Raw genomic sequence first — 18,928 nt, forward strand, 5'->3', positions numbered from 1 at the left:
TGGAATGGTGTTAGAATGTTTCAGTTTTAAAATGTCATCTGAGTACGAGTAAAATCAAGAAATGTTCTATTCTAGGAAGAAAAGAGAAAAAGTGATTTTTTTTTTTCCACCCTGTTACAAACTGAAAAAATTGCCAGTCATGTAACTATGGCCAGATTCAGCCTCAGAGATTACTGTGTCTGCAGATACTCAGGTCTCATAAAGCACAGCTGGCAGAAGGGCCTGATGGTTATAGCTTACATGTGCTTGTCAGTATATAAGGGGTAGTGCCAAGAGGATGGGTGCTTGAGGCTCAGCAACAGGGTAAGGGGCAGTGAGCACAAATTGGAACACAGAAGTTCTGTCTGAATGTGAGAAATGCTTTGCTTTTTGGGTTACAGAGCACTAGAGCAGGCAGCCCAGAGAGGTGGTGGGGTCTGCTGCTCTGAAGATACTCCAAGCCCACCTGGGTGCTTTCCTACGTAATGTGCTGTAGGGAACCTGCTTTGGGGTGGGGTGTGCTCATGGCTGTGCGATTCTGTGCTCCGGGAGCCTGGTAGGAACTGGATAGAACCAAAAGGCCAAAAGATTTGCAGGGAATGCTGAAGAGGTGTTGGATGATACAAGAACCTGGCTGTGAGTCTGTTTGGGTTCATCTATATGGGTGCTGCTCTTTTCCAGAAGAAATGTGTCCACCTGCAAGTTTCAGGGAGCTGAAGTGATGTGAGGCAGCCAGCAATCTGTGTGTGCTCTGGGTTTGTTGCCACTCAAGTATGGCTGTTTCTCATGGCTCGAATAACAAATACTGGTTCCTGGAAGGACCAGTTGATAGACCTCTGTTATTGTTACAATATTGTTGTTATATTGGTGTGTGTTATGATGTTCTCATGAATTGCTACAGCACTGTGCAATGCAAACAGAACAAAACCGCTCAGCTCGTGCCTCTGAGCAGCTCAGTTTCTTCTGAAGGCCCAACAGCTGCCGGCTGGCTCTTCGCTTCGGTTGCAGAGACAGGTTTGATGCTGTGCTCCAGCTGCACCGCGTTCCGTTACTTGGGTGCGTGATTTTGAAGGACAGCTGCGCTGGCAGAGCCCTCATCTGCATGCAGGTATTTCACATAAAGGACTTCATTTGCAAAGCCATCCCGTTTCTCCTGTCAATACAGGCGTCTTGGCACGCCAACCACGGGCACAGCAGCGGAGGCACGCTGAGGGACCTCTGGGCTTCGCCGGCTCCCGCAGCAACGCGGCTGGGAGCGGCGGTGCCACGCGCCGGGGCGGTGCGGGCGGGAAGCGCAGAGCCGCGGGCGGGAGGCGCCTCACGGCCCCTGAGGGGAGCGGCGGCGCGCGGGTCTGCCGCCTCCCCGGGCCCGGTTCGGTCCTCGCCGCTCGGCTTTGTTTTTCTCGTTCCTCCCGGCCCTTCTCGTTCTCCTTTAGGAGCCGCTGCTCGCCCCCGATAACCGCGGATCCGGACGGGCGCGCGCGAGAGGCGCCGCCGCATCTCCTCGGCGAGGGCCACGCTCAGCCCGCTGCCTCGCGCCCAGGTACGGGCTGGGCCCCGCGCGCTCGGCGGAGGGAACGGCCGCGTTCCGCGGGGGCGAGAAGGAGAGCCGCCCGGGCTGCCCGCGCCGAGAGCCGGGCGGAGGGCGTCGGAGCGGTCCCGGAGTGATGACGCGCTTCCTGTCCTCCCGGCGGGGGTCTGCGCTGGAGTCCGCGGCGGCGGCGGCGGCGGCTGCGGAGCCGGCGGGAGCGGGGGGAAGGAGGGGAGGGAGGAAGGAGACGAGCGGCGGCGGGGCGAGGCGAGGCGAGGCGATGCTGCAGTAACGCCCTTGTCGGTAGGAGCCCCGTCGGACCCCCGTCCTGACCGCTGCGCGGAGCGCCGGTCCGCGCTGCGCCGCGGAGACCGGGGGAATGAGGGGGAGAGGGGGGGGGCGGGGAGAGGTCCGCGCCATGCCGCCTCCGGCGTGAGGAGCTCGGCCTCTCCCAGCTCGGCGCTGCGGTGCCGGCGGAGCCGCACGGAACGCCGCCCGCACAACAAGTTGGAGCGCCGCGGCTGCCGGGAGAGCCGAGCCCCGGGAGGGAACGAGCGGCTCCGCCTCGCCGGGAGCGGGACCGGGCGCGAGGGAAACGCTGGCTCCTTCAGGATCCTCCCCGCGGCGGGAGGCGCAGCCCCCCATAGCGGGTGGGCGCGCGGAGCCGTCCGCCTCCATGCGCCGCGATAGAGGAAAATCCTCGCGGTGCGAAGCGGCGACCTCCCAAGGACGGCCGTACCTCGCTGTACGCGCCCGTATCCGTCGCGGTGCGGCCGCACGAGTGTGCACGTGCCCGTTCCCGCAGGCCGGGGCGCGGAGGCGGGGCGGGGGCCGCTCCGGCGGGCAGGGGAGCAGGGCGGCCCGGCTCGGGGTGCTGCCCGCCAGAGCTCTGCTCCTGCCCCGCCGGCACGGGCTGTGCGCTGCCCGCCTCGTGCCTGCGCTCCTGCGTGCCCGGGGGGGTTGCTGCCCTCTCTTGCTGCCTCTTCCCCTTCTCCATGCTGCCCCCCTACACCCCTGTAGCCCTTCTATTCGCTTGGTTTGCTCCACGTGGTTTGTTGTGTGTTAAAACCCTGCCGCTGCATAGTGTGTATCTGAGAAAATAATAGGAACGTTCATTCAAAAACTCCGACTTGTTTAAAAGCTTATGTTACAGACCCATGTCTTAGAGCCAACTCTGAGCCTGTTAAGTTTCAAGCCGGCTCAAAGTTTGAAAGCACGGCGCGGTACTTCAGGGCATCGGGAGGTCTGTGTGGTTGAGAGCCCATTAGCTATGGAAAATGTCCGTGTGATTAAATACAAACACACAACAGGTCTAGCAGATTGCTCTTGCTTAAGTAAAACAACGTTTATTTTCAGTTGTATGGCCATGTGTATGTTCTAAGTACGAGTGAAAGCTTCAGTGTTAGGCAGGAATACCTTACAAATGGCAGGATGTGGAAAGCTTTCGCGTTTGAGGTAATGGTCAGAGGAGGCTGTGCAATCAGTGCGGCTGTTAGCTAGGTTAGCAGTGAATGAAGCTGTCCAAACTACTTCCCCTCTAGCCTTCAATGTATGAAATCTTTGAGGCAGTGCCTTGAGATTGAAGGTTACCACAGAGCTGGGAAAAGTCTTCTTTCCTCTGAGAAGTGCATTTCATGTGAACTTCATGACAGCTTCTTTAACTGCTGACTGCTGAAGGGCTGAATTTTTCTCCCAGCTTATCTGCTGGTAGCAAAATCACTGAGCCGAAGTAAGATAAAAGCACTTGTTTCTGGTTGTCATTGGAGCCTCTGGGTTACTGTGACAAAGTTGGTCAGTATTTAAGTTCTGAATCTTTGTGTAAAACTTGATGAAGAACATGGCAATTTTTAATGGGATACCCATACATTTTATCATCCAAATAGTGGCTCTTTCCCTGGAATACTTCTGCATAATTGTCCTGTGTGTTCGGAGTGTAACATCTGTTGCGTGATATCATGTAATGGAATGTGGTACGGCTTAATTTAAGTTGATTTGAAATGTTGCCATTGGACTGTAGTAGTGCCTCAGAGGGTGAGAGGTTTTTTGGAGTGTGCGATGGATGCATAGTTGTTCAGCAGTAGAAGATACTGGGAAAGACGAATTTGCATTTGGACTGCAAAGAATTAAGTACTTTAACTCTGAGCTTGGTTTGCTATGCAGTTTTACTTAGACTTCTTTCATCATATGCCAACGCGTTTAATCACCAAATTCTGCTTAGATTAGAAAAGGCATTTGCAGTTAAAAATATAACTGAATAGCATAAAACAGCACTGCAGTCTATTTGATTCTTTTTTTTATCTTTATTCTTGGAGAGAGAGATGTGGGCTTGAGAGATGGATCTGGCTGTGGCATCCTGAGATCTCTGTAGTCTTCCTGATGGCTTAATTTTTGCTGTGGAAACTTTTTCTTGTTTGATATGGTTTCTGCAAAAAGTCGACTCAGCATAGCAAGGATGGTCTGAAGCATTAATGTTTGGACTGTGTTAATCTATATGCTTACCTATCCAATATGTATCTGTAAAATCTGTGCAAATGCAAGATCTGGGCAGCTTCCAAAAATGCTAGATCTTAATTAGTCATCACAGCTCAACAGTAGTACAGGCAGCCATCTCCGTCCCTTACTGTGGCATTTCAGTGTCAGATAGCTGCTGTGATAGCAGCATTGCATGTTTGTGATAAAGTGCAGGCAGCACCATTTGCTGCAGCATAGCGTGGAAGCATAGAATGTCCTGAGTTGGAAAGGACCCACGCTGGAGCATCGTTCCAATCCGCTGTGTTAGCATTAAGGTACCAAAGCTGCTGTTGGGAGCAGTTTTCAGCTCCCTGTCTCTCCCAGCCTTGGAGTTTTGAAATTGCCAGCTATGTGGATGTCCTGATGTGTTTAAATAAAGGTCGTTTCTTGTGAAGAAGTTCTTATCCAGATGCTGCATTTGCGCTGGAATATAATTAGCAAAGGGAGAGATGTGTGAGAGCTCTGTATTCAGCTTTCAAAAGTTCTTTTTTTTCCCTCTGCTCATGAATCCTGTCAAGATTTGGCAAGTCTGTTTATACATGTTTTTGCAGACAATAGAGAGCTGATGCAAATTGAGAACAGCAAGCAGAACAGTTGTGTGTTGTTGGAAATGGAGGGAGGCGGTCCCAGTGTGCAGTGCTTTGCATGTTAGGTTTTGTTTCTGAGTTACAGTATGTTAGTTGCAACAAATGTTACTGCTATATGGCTGGACATGGCTTCAGATAGCCCTGTGTCTGTACTTGAAGGGGAATGCAGGGTTTTGCTTCTGGGATTTTCTTTTTGACCACACACAGTGATAAGAATGTGAAGTAAACTGAAGAACTCTAAGTGGCAGGGAAATGCAAATGAGATAGAAGAGGGATTTTTGTTTGTTTGTTTGTTTTTCCTTTGGACTAACCCAGTTCCTGAGTACAAAGCTATGCGAAGCACAATATCTCAGCCATTGCAACTCTGTGCACAAGGTTGTTATGGGTATGAACATCACGTTGCTTTTAAGCTTTTTTTTTATTGCTGCCATTAAGTAATGTATTCCTTTCTCAGGAAAAAAAAAAAAAAAAAAAAAAAAAAGAATTGGGGAAAGAAAAAAAAGAGAAAAAATCTGGGTGTGTTGAAAGGAGCACAAGCAACTGGCAGCTCACGACCTGCAAGGCCCAGGCCAGCCCACATGGTGCTGCAGTCCTGGGTCTGATCAAGAGTTAGAGAACTGTGTCCTTCCATCTCTGTGTGTAATAAGCAGATGCCTTTTGAGTGAGGCTTGGGAATGAGGTGGTGGCCATGAGCCTGTGGTTACGCTTGGTGCCAAACTTGTCACTGTGAACGCTGAACGTTCTAGATTGCTGTCCCTGCTAATGCTGCTGAAAACCCATTTCATGGCTGTGTCAGAGCCGTTTCCCTGGCTGTGCTGTGTGCACACATGCTTATCTTGGAATTGAGTTTGAATTAGCTTGCATACTTGAAGCAATTGTGATAACATTTTGATGTTTTCCACTTCCAGCTGCAAGCTGGGATTCCATCCCCAGAGATCCACCCCCTCGATTCTCAAAGCTCCAGTGCTTCTTTTTTTGTTTGTTTTCAGCCAGAAAACACCCTGACTGACTTTACAGGCTGAGGGTGATCGTACAATAATATGGTGCCTTAAAATATCTGTACAGTACTATAATGTTGGCTTCTTACTTAGAGTCCCTTTTCTTGGCAGCAACCAGTTGAATTTGTGCCAGGGTGGGTCAGCCTGGCACTTGGAACTGCCTCGCTGGCATTCTCAGTGGGTAGCTCAGCTTTCTGCGTTTGGGCAGCAGGAAGCGATGGGAGCTGAAGGGAATGGCAAATGGACCATGTGTCTTTCTATTTGGCAGCTTTTGCAAGATTGAGATTTTATTTCCATTGAGAAGTGACATTTAACACAGGAAGACGCCGTGAGGGTCCCACTCTTCTAGACGCAGCAAATAACAGTTGAGATGATGAAGAATCAATGGTATTACATGGGCCATTTAGTTTTTCAAGGTGAATAACAATTCACGTTTTTAACAGCTGAGAGAGAGGTGCTTGTTACTGGGGGGTATTCCTGCTGAGTGATGTGAGAGCCTATTACATAACGGGGTTGTCCTCAGTGTAGGAAGGCCTTCTGTGCTGCACAGTGCTTCCCTCAGTGCATGCTTGTATGTCGACAGATTTCTTGCCTTTTCTGGGAGCTGGTATCTGTAAGATGGCAAATCTCCCTTTGTTTCAGGTGGAATCTAGCTGTTGGCAGAGGTGGAAAAGCTGTGTTTTTTTTCTGGAGAGTTTGAATGTACATGAAATACGTAAGCATGAAACAGTTTGGAAGACTTACTGGTGCTAAAAATCAGGCTTGAATGTGTACCAGTGAATACGTTAATTGTCCTTAAGGGCACTGGTGGCAGCTACCTCTGACTGTCCGATTAAAATAAGCCAAATACTGCCTAAGGGGAAACAGCGAGGTGGTAATTGGCAGAGGGAAAGAGGAGAATGAATTGATGGCCCCGGATGAAGAAAAGACCTGTAGTAATCTAATGGGAAGAATGGCAAGAGGAATGCGGTCGTGGTGTGGAATGGAAGCAATAATCTAGACAACGTAAAAACATTGAAGTAATAGGAAATAATGTAAATTCATGAACAAGGTTGTAAATGAATTTATAAATAAATGAGATCAGGAATCAGAAGTTGGATGCTGCAGTTCCCGGTAGCCTGCAAGTTCTGCAATTCCTTGTGATTTTCCTATTTTTTATTACAAAATTATCTTGTATTAATTAAGTTCACAGTGTAAAGACTCATCTCCCATTAGCAGGAGGTATCTGAGCTATCTGAGGAAGGGATCAAGTGGTCACCGCTGCTGCACAGCAGGAATGCGGGGGCAGAGCAGAAGGAACCAGTGGCAAACCTCCTAAGTTAGGATATCTCTGAAGGCAGTGTTACAGGGAGGGAGAGAGAAATGCCCAGCTTCGTTCTAAAAAGGCAGAGGCTGTGGAAAATGAGATCGCTTTGTTTTGGTGTTTATAGTACACCTGGGAAGTGTTACGTGCATTCGCTGGGGATGTACAGACCCTAAAGGAGAACCCAAGGTCTTCTATGTACCCACCCTCTGGAAAATTGTAGACTTGAACAAGTAACAAGTAAAGTTTTGTTGTTTGCAGTTGGAAGTAATCGTCCAAGTCAGTGCAACTGGAAGTGAATTATGTGTTCAGGGAGATCCTAACCAGATCTAAAAGCAGCTGAAGGGGACCAGAGAAGCGTAACTGAAGAGAAGACTGAAACCTGTGAAGAAAGTGGTAAACTAAATTTTGTGTGTGATATTGGACAGGCCAGACTACAAATTTAGTACTGCAAACCCAGGTATTAAGAGGAGAGGAGGAGAACTGCAGAATCTAATGGTCCTTATCTGAGGCCATTGCATGGATATGGTCATGTATGGGATCGGTTCAGATGGATTAACACGTGCTGTGTTGGTGAGTGATGTTTTGTCCTTAGAGAGACCTGTTTACCATTCTTAGTTGTCTGTTATCTTGTCTTCCTTGGCTCTATGAGGCATTTACTTCTATCACTGCTGACAGCCTGGTAATGACATGCCATAGCCCATCTGCGTGGATCTAGTTTCTGGGTTTCACTGTCTTGCAGCTAGGTAAGGTCTCTTGCTCATTCTTAATGTCTTCACTTTAGTCTGTAATTTTGGGGGCCTCCTCCTTGCTCTGCATGCTCTACACCTGAACAATGAAGGCCTGTTTTTATTTTTGTCTTGCTTATTGTGTGAACCAGATCTGTGTGTTATGTAACCGGTTTCCTCACCTGGGAACTGGAGAGCTACCGGTGAGGCCACGAGTGGTGGTGGTGTTTGTATTCAACTGCAGGTGATCAAAGCAGGGCAGGGATTTGAAGTCTGTTTGCTCAGGTGTTGAATTGATGCGTTCAGGATTCAGTGTCCTTAAACAACTGTATGTTAGAAAAAAGTTGTCAGTTTTGCCATGATTGTAGCAGTTAACGTGTGTGGATTTTGAAGGAAAACTGAAATCTTCCCTAGTCTCTGTACATGAAATGCATAATAGTACTTCTTGGGGCCAGAGCGGAGCTGGGTTGGGCGAGATCACAGCTACAGAGGGCCCTAAACCACTGGTGCATTTCCCTGGTTAGAATTCCTCGTCTTTGCTGACCTCACATTCCTGTATTTAAAAGTTAGTGTTTGGTAATGTGACCTCTGTGTGTTGTGACAACATTCTAAGTTTAATGAGCACCCCTTTGTGAAGTGTGGCCTCGGGTCATGCCAGGTAAACTTGTAGAAATAAGCATTCTTAAGTGATTCTAGTCTTTTTTTTGTTTGTTTTCTTTTGTTTGGGACTTCTAAGAAGCCACAGCAATTCTTATTCAGTTTGTTTAGCAGGCACTACGGTGTAGTTTTCATCCTGAAGCTACAGAACTTCCCTTAAAGATAAATTTCAAGTACCTGCTAAACGTCTGCTATCAGGCTCCAATGCTGTCGTGGTACCCACCCAAAAAGTGTATCTCCGTGTACAGCTCTGTTCTGTAGCTGTTATGTGGGTCGTCAGGAATGGAATGCAACTTCAGCCCCTGAAGAGGATGCAGAAACAAGGTGGGATTGTAGATAACAGGCCTTCAGTAAAAAGGGAAGGCTAAATAGGTGGTTTCTTTTTCAGTTGTTTACAAGGAACTTCTTAAAACCAAAGGCAAAATGTAGAATGAGCACAGAAATTACATGGACAAAAGGAAAAATGAGAAGTAGGTTTTTTACCTGTAGTTACAGCTTTGTGAAGACTGAAGAGTTACAGTAGTGAGATACAGACTGATCTTTTCTTCACTAAACTCTTCAAAATTCTTGCTCTAGGAGTACCTCATCATTTAAAATAGCGTTGCTACCTGTGAAGTGGTCTTTGTACTAGCATGGCAAGGCACAGTAAGCACCCATCTCTACATAGAAGCAGACCTCAAGAACCTCTGACTATAAGGTTACCAACATTTATTTCTGTGTGGTTTACAGTTAGGTTTTTTTCTTTTGGAGTGAATTTCCTTTGTAAGAAGTGTCTCCAATTTAGCTTATCTTGCCTTTATTTGTGATTTTTATCTTTGAGACCTAACTCCTTTTGGGACAGGAATAAATAGCAGGAAGCAGGAATGGGTGCCACTTTGCATGGCAATGGAGGTGCTGGGGACAAGCTGAGCAACTGAGGCTTTATCTTCTGTGCCTCTGGCAATGAGTAGAGGCCTTGTGCTTGATGGGGGTTTGCTGCTGGAGACTTTAGAGATTCTTTTTTAAGGTATCTCTAAGTGACTTAGAACTGTCGATGCACGTGTGCACACATAGAACAGCTGCTGAAGTTTGTGTTATGATACAGAACTTTGCAAAGTAACTTTATAGAAAGTTTATGAAAACTTTAAAAAACGGTAGGATAGCGAGGCTATGGTATTGATTTGAATGCTCCAGTGTGGCCATTACAAGTCAGTGGCAAGAGGGCTATTATTTGTGCATAAGCTGCTAAAGTGTTCACAAGTGAATTGTGTTCTGGTACTGTTTTTTTGCAGTAAACCTTTACACAGAATTATCACATCCTGTATCAGTGAATTACTGGCATCAATTGTTTCTGTGTTCTTATTCTCTCCCTGTGGGGAAAAGTAGGGTTGGTAGTTTAAGGCCGAGTTATCCCCACGTGACACTGCATTCTCTTCTTACAGCCTGTAGCCCATCTGTGGGCTCTGGGTCTGTTTTGGGGATCAAAGCTGGTGTAGCCATGTGGGCAGCACAGAAGGGTCCTTCAGCGCAGTTAAGGTTGAGACTCTTCAGGAAGCAGTTATTTTCCTTGCATTGGATATGTAGTGTTGGCTGAGTGATGACTGTTCTTCCCTTCTCAGGAGCATCATAGATATGTGTTTGTTCTGTCAAAAGTGAAGGCAGAGACTTTGGTGGTTGACAGAGAAGTAATTATGTAATTATGCCATAGCAAATTAGTTTCTAAGCCCAAATATCAGGTATGGATCTGAAATATTGACTCTGAAGGCAGATATTGACCTGTACCTTGAGTTTGAAGCTTTATTAAGCTTGTATGTCCCTAACCCTTTATGTATTCACTGAACATAATGACAAGTCTGAATTGCTGTGTTCTGATGACACGAGAAGCCTGGAGAGCAGATTTTGCCCGTCAGCATTAATTTTAAAACTCTCCTTAATCTGCAGAAGTATGCCTTTTCTCAGGAAACCTAATAGTGCATAAAAAGCCCAGCAGTTTCTGGATTGCCCTATCAGGATTTATTGATGGTGGGTGTTACTTTAAGCATATTCAACAAATGGCAAGCCTAATCTTACTGTAGTAGGGAATCTGTTTCCTTTACAGATGGCACTCAGAATCCAGTGCTGTTCAGGGCATCACTGAATAGCAGATAATAAAATCATAATTCAAATGTAGCAACATATTTTCATGAATTTACTGTTTAGCAAGCTAAACAAACAGCATAGGTGAACATGACTACTGTATTAAACACTGGTGTTATATGTGAAGTATGTGAAGTGTTTCCTATTATTGGCTTGGGTTTGGAATGTACTGGCATAATAATCTAAAAACCATTTTTTCAAAAATGTATTTTGCTGAAATGCTTTCTGATGACAAATTTGGTTATTTTTGATGAGGGAAGTGCAGCTTTTGACCTTCATAAGTGAGTTACTATTGCTAACAGTGAATATTAAAAATCCACCTTGATCATACTGAGCTACCTTACACACCTGATGATATTTTGTCTTGATAGCCAGCAGTTCAGGAAAGGTCAGAAGTGTATTCAGGCCATTTTACCTGGGAATACATCTTTTTTTTTTTTTAATATATATTAATAGGGATAAAACTGATCTCATCTTGCAGTGACATGTAACTACAAGTTTCTTTCAGCTTCCTGAGCATTGATGTCACTTTGACTCAATAACCTAAATGAGGTTTTTAGCTTCTGGCTTGCTCTCCACTTGTGCCTTCTTTAGGATTTTGTATGTTTCTAATTCAGTTTAAACTTAGTTAAGAAGAACTGCTAAGTGTGTGCTTCTGAGTTTCTTGGTTCTCTTTAGTGGTAAAAAGGAGGAAAATACAAGATTTTGTTGACTGATTGTCAGTTATTCTTTGTTACTACTTAGCACAACATTCAAAAAGAAATTTCTTGGATTTTGGCATTTAACTTTGTCCTTAAATGCCTGCATCTGTTATTTGTGGAGTTCATGTATGCAGTGTAAATGTGTATGTATGTTTTCTCCCCCCTTTTTTTTCCTCTTTCTATTTCTCTGCCTTCCCAAACTGTTCAGCACTGCTGAAATGTTTAGTAGGTTCATGCTGAAGTACAGCTTGTGAAAACAAAGGGGTCGTTCCTTGGGAAATGAGTGCCTGCATGCATGCCTGGTGAGCACAACTGAAGTTAGAATCCTGCTTTGGAAAGAGCTGATCCTGCTGCAGTGAAACTTGTGGTGGTTGTGTCTCTTTAGCTAGGTGACAGTTTTAAGATTTGAGATGAATATCATTGGGGAAACCCACAAAAATTCAGTGTCCAGTTAGCAAGCTTGGAGCACTGAGCTCCATGGAAAGCAGTTCTTTCTTTTGTGAGTTGACCACTCACAGCATGGGTACCTGCTCTTCTTTGGTTCTGCCTTAGCTGTGCTTTCTAGAGAGCATTTGTTTCAATTGCTTGGTGCTGATACTAAAAACTTGTGGCTTTGGTTGACTATGGTTTGTGATAAATAACTCCTTCCAAATGCTGGTGAGAAATGCTTACTACCAAGCAGCACAGATTGAATAATTGTCACTAATGGAATTTTCGTCTCAGTTTATTATGTTCTGTGTAAGGGTAGGGATTTTATTTGTGGATTGACAGGTATTGAATCACGTAGAGAAGTTGCTATAAATTCTTACTGACGTTTAGGGATGAGTCTTGTTTGCTGTCTGGTGAGCAGTCCCACCTTGGCAGAGATGAAGATGGATTTAATCTCGCACTCCCTTTCTAGGTTGGGCTGGAGACTCCCTTTGAAAGAATGTTCCCAACTACTGAAGCCTGCTTTCTAAAGGACACTTGAAGTCTAACAGAAGTTTCAAATAAACCCAACCAATAAAGAATGTATTCTTTCTTACTGCTGATAAGGAAACTAGTGTTAGTTTTACTACTTTACTCCTCATTTCCACGCCAGATACTTTAGAATTCATTGCGTTTGACATTAAAATAACACACAGAACCCCAAGTACTGACTTGGTCGCTAGTGTCTTTTAGGTAGTCAGTGTCATTTGTCCTACAAAGTTTATGAATAGCTTATCAAGTTTGCTACTTGTTGCCTTGAGGCATTTTGTTTGAAATACATGTAACTTTTGTTACTTTCTCCCTCTCCAGCAGAAGCTGCTCTGAGAACTGAGTGTTAAATTGGAAATGACCTTATTTGCCTTCAGTTATAAATAGAAGTGAGAAAGAAGGGGATTCCCCTGCAACTCCCTCCCTCATTCATGGCTTTCGTGTTCAAACTCTGTCTTACAGTGCTCTGTGCCTTCCTGCCAACAAGCTGTACTCCAAAACCAGTGTACTTTGAGCTGTGAGCTGGTGAAGTTACTAGCACTCCCCTGATCATGCTGCTTGTATCTCTGGATTTTGCAGTGATTAAGTGTTAGTTTGTCGGACGCACTGCCACTGGAATATGAGTTCTAAGTCAGTGATTTCTGGTGCACAGAATGAAAAGCACGAGTCCTGCATTGCAGTGTAAAATGTTTTGTGCCAGGTAGGTGGGTAATACAGCAAAATCAGTAAATGCCAGTATTTTGTGCATGGTGTCATTCGGTTTTTGAAGGGAAAATGTGGTTAAGCTCAGTTTCTGGCTGAACTGAAGGGATGATGAAACGAATCTGACAAGTATTTGTTCTGTATCATTTCCCAAATTAAGGTAGTGAAGCTGTGAGAGAAATTAGAATTAGCCTGAAAAAGGTGAGCTGCAAGTAGGCTCTTGCCAGTCCTTCTCTGTCCTTTTATCTTTTCAGAGAAGATGAAATCAGATTTGTCTGATTCGGGCTCTCCAAGACTGGCACAATCAGGTCATCGTGAGCAGTGATTGCTTTTGCAGCATCTCCTTCACTTGTGCCCCACCTCTCCACACCCATCCCTTTGGTCATTTTATTGTAATTCTCTCAGACATTTGAGATTTTGTGATTTTACAGCTTTGGGCTTTCTTATGTTTGCCTTTTAAGTCAAAATGCTGGAGCTAAAACCGCTGCAGCAACTAATGATAACTCATCCTTTGGATGTGTTCACTGTTTTATCACTGGTTTCAGTGCTCGTTCCTTGTCTGTGCATGCAGAACTATTCCTAGGTGATCATGGTGTCAGTGGTAATAGGCAGAATAATTTTCTCCCCCAAGGTACATTGGCAACAACTTCCTATTCTGCTCCTTCTAGGGGAAAACTCTTGATCCAAATTACTGCTTTATTTCAGTTTCAGATGTTGAAAACTGCCTTCTGTCGGAGAGGTGATTCCATCTGTTTAGTAGGCTTAACACTTAATTCTTTCTATGCTATCATGTTAACTAGTGAATAGATCTCGTTTTCCTGATATTTTTAGGGTACCACTGATGGAATGCCATTTTTCATTATGGTTACACTGTATACTTTTTTCAGAACTGTGTAACCTTTTTTTTTGGTGTGTGTGTGTGTGTGTGTGTGTGTTTTTCCTTTAATCCTAAAGACAAGTAATGGACAGAGATTATGGTGCCAAATGTGAGAACATCTATTGTACCCACTGAGAACATCTATTGTACCCACTGGTACTTCTGTACCACTAGTTACAGAAGTGGCAATGCAGTGTATTTTGATGTTTGCTGTTGGTGGGCGAGGTCCCAGCATCAGGCAGTGAGAGACAAGCAGTTCTAGTAATTAGTCCAGGGCTTTGGATTAGGATGATTACATGCAGTACTTCTGGTTCCTCTGCCTTCTCCCCTTCCTTTGCTGAAAATGCCCACCTGGGTGAGCTGCTCTGCTTCCCCTGACGCAGGTCACCAATAGAAGATGGAGGTGAGGTCCAGAGTCTGCTCATCTGATTTGTCATCAGATCTAAATTCTCACTTGGAATGTGAGGAAAACACAGACGAATGAGGCTGCTTTACTTTGAGTTCAGTTCTGTGGTTATGAACTTCTTTCCAGAGACAGCTATTGGTCACAAACTTCGAGATGGCTGAAATATTAAACATAGGGGTTTTGGTTGAATAGCAGCCTTTGTTTTCAAAAAGGATTACAGAAACTTGAATCACCCTCATAGCCTTCAGCACAAAGATTGATATCCAAAATTTTCCCTCAAGACTGACGTCTCCTCTGCTAACTACAGCTCCTGTTTGCATAGATGTTTCCCATTAAGCCATAACTGTTACTTTCATTTGCCACTTCCCGACAGTTATTTGCTAAATGAAACTAATCTCTCTTCTCTTCATACTTCTCCTTAGCCAATTCTTTTCTCTCCCCCATAATATTTTTTCTCTTCATCTTTGCAAGAAAGCATTCTACGTTTTAAAGTTATAAAAGAACCCCTGCACTCATATCTTGTCTGTGGAAAACAAGAAATGGTTAAGAGTCATTATCTCCCCTTTAATTAAATGCACTTGAATATGGTGCTTCTGTGGAAAATTGAAACTGTTGGTTCTCCTGACCATATACTTGGGCATTTCCCTTAACAATGTCTAGGATGTAAAGCTGGTGTTAGTAACAGTGACCCCTTGGAGTACTGCAGTCACGTGCCTTCCATGCTTACAGAAAGCATGTCTCAGATTTGGAGTATCACCTTTTTCAGTTATACTTCTTGCAGAACAACATTTCTTTGGGAAGTTTTAGTGGGAGTTCTGAAATGGTCAGAGGAAACAAGATTACAGTCCTTAAATCTTAAGTTATAATCAGAATAAGATAGGGGAAAAAAGTGCAATGCAACCTTTTATGAGTATGCATGCCTTTCTGATTCTTTGCAGTGCAATGGAAGTTGCTGGTCTCAGTGTGCATTTGAATATGTGAGCAATTATCTGACAGTCAAGTAGACTAAAAGCATCTGTTATATGCTGTTTGTACGTGTGTTTGTGGTATATACGGTGCTTTTTAATGAGGAGTAGGGGTAATCCATTAAGTCTTCAGCTTTGACAAGTTAATAACAAATTTGTATTTTGTAAATGTGAAGCCACTAACAGTTGAAGACCTTTATGCTGTTGCATTCCAGTTTGCTTGCACAAATGTGTGGGGTGGGCCTTCTTTCTGTTCTTCAAACATGGAAACAAAGCCCCTATTTATTGCAGCTAAATGAAGTAGGCTGCAGTAGTTGTATCTGTGGCATTTATCAGGAACTGAGGCTTAAATGAGAGCTGGGAGGAGGACAAAGCCTGCTATCATTCCAGAGCAGCAGTGTTCCTGGTTTTGCTGTAAGCCAGGCTGTTTCCTTGTGTTCATGAAGGTCTGTGCTGTGTAATTACCTGTGCTAAAACTGATGCTGATGAAGACCTTTGGCACTGATAGTGTCTGAGGCTAGAAGACAGGTTCATATGTTTACAAGGAACCTGCATGTACAGTGCTCCTTTAGCTGTGAGAGAACATCTTGATAAGATGTGAAAAATGCAGTTTTCAGTCACACTCGAGCTACTTCAAAAATTTGAGTTATGTCAACATTGGGAACACTTGGTATCCAGTTCTTTAAGGATGGCATGGTGAATGTTTTGCTGCTGAACACTTTACGTACGTTTCTTTAGCTACCAGTATAGAAGGAATCTATTTTCTCTGGTTACATTTCTGCAGCTGAGAAATAGCATACTGTCACACTGTGGAGAATTGTTGTCGGTTACAAATGTAGAAAGTGGAGGCAGCTGTCATATCCAATTTATTAAGAAAACATTTTTTTCCTCCCCACATGTGTCTTGAGGTTTTCTATAAGCATTGCAGTGAGTTATCTGACATCTCTTATATAAATTATTCATGAATCTACTTTCATTACATTAAGTCTTATAGTGTAGAAGGCTTGGGCTGAAATCGGTGAAATGAGTGAATTTTGGGAGGAAGTGAGAATTACGATTTGTTTAAAGGAAGAGAGAAACTTGTGCCATTTGCCTTTTGTGGAAGTTTCCATGAATGCTCTTCATAGCTAGGAGTGTGAATGTAACACTGATTGTGTTGTGAAGCTGTGATGGTGCAGTCAGCTAGGCAGATCTGTTTCGAATGAACCTTTGACAGAAAAAGCTCAATGTGATGTGCAGTACCATGCATGTGAGTTCACCTTTTCCTGTACAGTTGACAGCAGTGAAAGGAATAGCCTAACTTTGAACTTCCTTGTCGATTGTAGGCTTGAATGATGACCTTATCTGATAGAGAAACACTTGGAGACATTTCTTGCTATTTCTGGAGCACATTTGCTTGAGTATTTCCTCATTAAAAGTGTAAAGGCTGGGTTAGCACTGTGGGCCTTGTGGGTACCTTGGATACAGCCAGGTGAAGTGAAGGATAGGACTGGGGCAGTGCCAACTGAGGAGAACTGAATCCCCCAGGAAATCTATTCCTCTTCATAGGAGTGCTCTGCTTCTCAAGTGTGGATAGCTGTGTCCTCCAGCATTATGAGCTTCCAGTTCTAACTGGTGAAATGAGTTACTTCTAGAGATGAAGTGTGCTTTTAGACCTTCAGCTGGGTTCAGGTTACGCAGCTTCACGTTTGTAAAACTGGTATCATCCTGCTCTTCTGTGTGAGTTATTAATCCGATGTGTCTCCTTCATTTCAGAAGGAAATAGTTATTTGAGCAGAATTCAGTATACACTGTTCAGTTTTCTTCTGTGATTGTTTTAAAACATGTTGTCGTATACAATTTAGCACTTGTAGTGGTCAGTTTACTGTTGATGTGTTTCCTGATACTTATTTCTGTCTCTCCTAAAATTTGGTTGAGAGGGGATAGATTTGAAACAAAAAATCTAGCTGGGAGCTAATACATTGTGGGGAGACTTGTTCTTTCTTAGCCATCCCTGTCTCTTCTTTAAGATGTTTAAAATAATTAACATGTTTTTTTTTCCCTGTATATCACTGTTGTTTGTTTTTAATGTATCGTTGTTTCATTTTTGTCTTCTCCTGACTTTCCAATGAACATAGCAAAAGATAGAGGAAAAGAAGGTAAATATGTTTTCTGCTGAAGAAAAGCTTGCTATTTCAAAGGTTAGAAAGCTTTCTTATCCATTTTGTACATTTTGGCCAGTTTCACTAAGAGAAAAACAGCCACCTCTCAAATGTCATCCGTTGCTGTGGGTAAGCCATCTTTCACTGGCTTGCTGACCTACACTGGGTGGTATGGGTGTTGTAACAGTGATGAATGTTCTTGTCACAGCTTATATGAGAAACAAAGCAAATGATTTTTCAGTAACGGTATCTAAAACCATCTAGATGGCAGACTTTGGAAGCTGTGAGGGCTGTTCTGAGAATGTCTGTGCTTTTTACCTCCATCACATCGGAGCTGAAGGGAGCAGATGGGAGAAGGAGATGGGAAGGATGGTCTTCAAGCATCCATTTTGAGTGCCGATACAACTGACTTAGTTGTCATCAGAGTTATGCAGGGGTTTCCACATTCATGGTTTTGACAGAAGTAATTTTTAAATACCATTTGGTGATTTGTTAATTGAAAAACTGAGCTGTTATGTTGGCTGAGTTAACCTTTTTATGCATAAGGGAAAATGGATAGGAAGCAAGCTAAGAACCCTGTGTTTTAAAGGCTTTGAGTCATAGCCAAGTCAACGTGAGAAGAATGGTGCAAATGTGGAAATGTTGTGCTATTATGCACTGTAGAGTGAAATTGTCTGCTCCAGAGAGAAGTGAGCAAGGTGATGTTGGATGAATTTCCAGAACTGCAGAAGGGTGGGAGAAGAAGCTGCGAGAGAAACAGAGTTAGCATTTACAGAGAGCATTTGAAACCTACCAGTCTTGAATGTTAACTGAGCCTGTAGAAGGAATAGCAGGTCTTGCATTGATTCTGCAGACCTTTCCCCTGGGAGTGTGAAAGATTGGAGTTAGCTTTATTGCTCTTGGGAGTTCCTGGTTGCTTAAAGTTATGCTGTAGAGGAAGATTGTTGTTAATGCACCTATGTCAGGGAACTTGACTTTGAAGACTTGATTTTTTGAGTCTTTTTGTGAAGTTTATTCCAAATGTGCTCCTGAAGAGCAGGATGATGCTTCTGAAAGGAACTTCACTGCATGGACTCAGGCTGGTCACTGACAGGGAAGCTGGCTAAGCATTTTTAAGAACTGTTTAGATGGACTACTCTGTATGCTGCTGGTATTGTTAAGGTACCAATTACAGCTTAGCCTTCTGATTTAGACAGTTTTAGAAATGATAGTTTAAATATTGATTAAATGACAATTATCCCTGTTATTTTTATATGCAAGCATACATACTTCTAGCACAAGGCTTAGGTCAGTAAAAGAAACAAACTATGCAGTATTGATCACTACCAATAAGTACCCTTTCTTTTAACACAAGTAATCCACTGGAGGCTGACATGCTTTATGGGCAGCTTCATTAATGCCAGTACACTTTGAAGTGCATGTTAATAACCCTGCATTCACTGGATGACAGCTTGCCAAGTTGATCCTAAATGTCTGTGTTCATGGAATGAGGGTTGTAAAGGCTTGACTATGACTCTTGGTATGAACTGCCCAGGTCTGTTGTTATTCTTTGAATCATGGTGGAAAAGTTGAAATGATGGCAGGAAATCTACCTAAAGTATCTCTCAAAGCTTTATGATTTCTTAGAAGTTTTCGTTTAGCCCCAAACCTTTCCCAGGCAGTTGTGGTTTTTTTGGTGTTGTTTTTTTCTTTTTGGTATTGTGTTCTAACAATGCTGGCTGTGCTTGCTGGCCATGAGATTGCATGTGATTGTCCTAGAAAGTCTTGGAA

General features: G+C 43.9%; 1 protein-coding gene across 2 annotated transcripts in view; it reads left to right on the top strand.

The window, feature by feature from the left end:
* Nucleotides 1–1,741: 1,741 nt before the first annotated feature.
* TLN2 (talin 2) overlaps nucleotides 1,742–18,928 on the top strand; it is a 140,752-nt gene continuing 123,565 nt past the window's right edge. For both annotated transcript variants that reach the window (XM_042824063.1, XM_042824062.1), the window contains exon 1: nucleotides 1,742–1,813. The gene's annotated coding sequence lies outside the window, so the exon portion shown is untranslated. The remainder of the gene's footprint in view (nucleotides 1,814–18,928) is intronic.

The sequence above is a fragment of the Centrocercus urophasianus genome, unplaced genomic scaffold (assembly GCF_019232065.1).
Source record: "Centrocercus urophasianus isolate 14NV4802_14NV808 unplaced genomic scaffold, USGS_Curo_1.0 seq_23, whole genome shotgun sequence".
NCBI lineage: Eukaryota > Metazoa > Chordata > Aves > Galliformes > Phasianidae > Centrocercus > Centrocercus urophasianus.